The sequence below is a fragment of the Rhinolophus sinicus genome, chromosome 17 (genome assembly GCF_057876585.1).
Source record: "Rhinolophus sinicus isolate RSI-liver-muscle chromosome 17, RSI-T2T, whole genome shotgun sequence".
NCBI lineage: Eukaryota > Metazoa > Chordata > Mammalia > Chiroptera > Rhinolophidae > Rhinolophus > Rhinolophus sinicus.
Window position 1 is genome coordinate 57,260,310 of NC_142517.1, and position 2,855 is coordinate 57,263,164.

The 2,855-nt window shown below is 38.7% G+C and overlaps 1 pseudogene; it reads right to left on the reverse strand.

Annotated features, from left to right (window-relative positions):
- Window positions 1–1,766: 1,766 nt before the first annotated feature.
- LOC141568157 (U4 spliceosomal RNA) lies at window positions 1,767–1,833 on the reverse strand (annotated as a pseudogene).
- Window positions 1,834–2,855: the final 1,022 nt, after the last annotated feature.

The following is a 2,855-nucleotide window of genomic DNA, read 5'->3' on the forward strand; positions in this document are numbered from 1 at the left end:
TAATGATATCCCTACCAAGTGATTATACAAGCTCTGCTTCAATAGTTTCAATGATGGTGAGCTTGCCTTTCCTTTTGGAAGGCTAATCAGGACAATCCTTTCCCCACTATGAGGAGGGAAGATTTCCCAGGGAAGGTCACAGCTTCTCCAAAAGCAGCTTTTCTACACATTCATGCTGAGCTGTTGTACAGGCTCCTCCCCTCCGTCACTGCTCCACGATTCACCTCTTGGGAGTTTCCCAAACCTTTCCCCTTGGTCTCAAATCCTGCCCCACCACTTCTTCCCACCTCTCACCAGGCGTCCTCATGTCTTCACATCCTGAGGAAATCACCTCCACCAGACAAAGGCCGTTATCCTTCCTCTCTTCCAACTCTCTCTTTGCTCATCTTTGCCTTTCCCTTGTGCTAGAGGAAGAAGCATCTCTTTTCTTGTCCCAAGATAAACCTTCCTCTCGGAGCGGGGTTGATGGCAAGAGTGTGTCTCAGCCTTTCCTACGCATTTCAATGTGGGTGTTTTCTCATTCATCAGCTGTACAGGAGTTGCTCAGATAGTTTGTGGATTTCTTTCAGAAGGAACTGTGCCCTGTGTAGCTGTAGATTCAGTGTATGCGTGGGAGGAAGTGAGTTCAGGACTCTCCTCTGCTGCCATCTCTGACAGGAACGGGTAAATCTTCCGCTCTGGCTAGAAATCATACACCTGCTGTCATGTGTTACATCTGAATGACCAGACAGATCCTCCCTTTCCTGTAGCTCCAACTTCTCCACCTCTTCTGGATCATATTCCTCTGCCTATATGTTCAGCCCTTTCTCATATTTAAAAACAGCGTCTCTTCACCTTGCTGCCCCTCTCAGCCCTCTTGCCTCATCCTTCTTGTGTTAGGTAGAATGGGCTAGGTAGCACAACAAAGGTTTGGCTTATTTTTTCTCACTCAGGCAAAGTCCACTACAGATCAAAGTGACTTTCCAGAGCAACTGCCTTCCATGTACAGACCCAGCAAAGCAGGCTGCTTTAATCTTATGTCTCCTCCTTCTCAACACAGGCCTTTTCCACTTGTTGCAAGAGGAGATGTGATAACCCCTTTCTAACTCTAAGGAAATAAGAAATGTTCCTCCTATGCGCCAGGAAGGAAAAAAACAACTGTAAACATATATTTACTGGAAGGTTTTCACCACACCTTCAGCAGCTTCCTTGAATACGGATTCAATGTCTGCTGTCTCCACTTCCCTGCTTCCCACTTATACCTTAACCCCTGAAAATGGCTTCTGCTGCCCCATACTCTACAGAAAATACTCACTCTACCAATGACCAATGGTGAAACCTTACAGTCTTGGCTTTTCCTACTTGGATCACAGGAACTAAGCCTCCTGTGAGGACTCCCCTTCACTGGTCTGTGCTCTAATGTTTTGCTCTGGGGTTTTCTTGTCCATCACTAAAGAAACAGCCAGAATCAATTGTCTACATTTACAATAGAATTTTTATTGAAGAATTAGTTCATTATATGCTTTTATTTTCCTTATGTAAACTCCAGGTGAAAAATAATTTTAGAATTTAGTGCCAGCAAAAGTACCATCTTTCCTAAGAAAATATGTTTTTGTCTTTCATATTTTATATAGGATCCATGTTTTGCTTTTTACCCTGGCTGCCAAGAAGCTTAAAACCAAACCATATGATCCATTTTAATACTAATACTTATAAAGACAGTCAAATCAGAAAGAAAGAAGTAAAATTGTCTTTGTTTGCAGGTAATATAATCTTATATTTGGTCAATTCTATTAGCAATAATCACGCCTCAGATAAATCTCATTGGCTATGATACTGCCACTGAGCAAAGCTTATTTGGTAAATTCTAAAGAAGCCACCAAAAAACTGTTAGAACTAATCAACGAATTCAGTGAAGCTTCAGGATACAAAATCCATATACAGAAATCAGTTGCATTTCTCTACATTAACAACAATACATCCAAAAAAGAAATAAAGAAAACACCAAATAGCATCAAAAACAATAAAATACTTAGTAATAAATTTGACCAAGGAGGTGAAAGATCCATATGGTGAAAACTACAAGACTTTGATGAAAGAAATTTGAAGACACAAACAAATGGAAAGATATGTCATGTTCATGGATCAGAAGAATTAATGTTGCTAAAATGTCCATACTACCTAAAACCATCTATAGATTCAATGCAATACCTATCAAAATTCCAACAGCATTTCTCCAGAAATAAAAAAAATAATCTTAACATTTGCAGGGAATCACAAAGACCCCAAATAGCCAAAGCAATCCTGAGAAAGAAGAACAAAGCTGGAGGCATCATACTTCCTGATTTCAAACTAGATTACAAAGCTATAGTAATCAAAACAGTATTGTACTGGCATAAAAGTAGACAAATGGATCAATGGGACAGAATAGAGAGCCCGAAATAAATCCTTGCATATACAGTCAATAAATATTTGACAAGGAATCCAAGAACACTCAATGGGGAAAGAATAGTCTCTTCAATAAATGGTGCTGGGAAAACCAGGTAACTACATGCAGAAGAATGAAATTGAACCCCTATTTTATACCACTCACAAATATTAACTTGAAATAGATTAAAGACTTAAATAGAATAACTGAAACCATAAAACTCCTAGAAGAAAACATAGGGAAAAAATTCCTTGATATAGGTCTTGGCAATGATTTTTTGGATATGACACCAAAAGCATAAGCAACAAAAGCAAAAATTAATAAATGGGATGTATCAAACTAAGAATCAACAAATTGAAAAGGCACCCTACAGAATAGTTAAAAAATGTTTGCAAATTATATTTCTGATAAGGAGTTAATATCCAAAATATATAAAGAACTCATACAA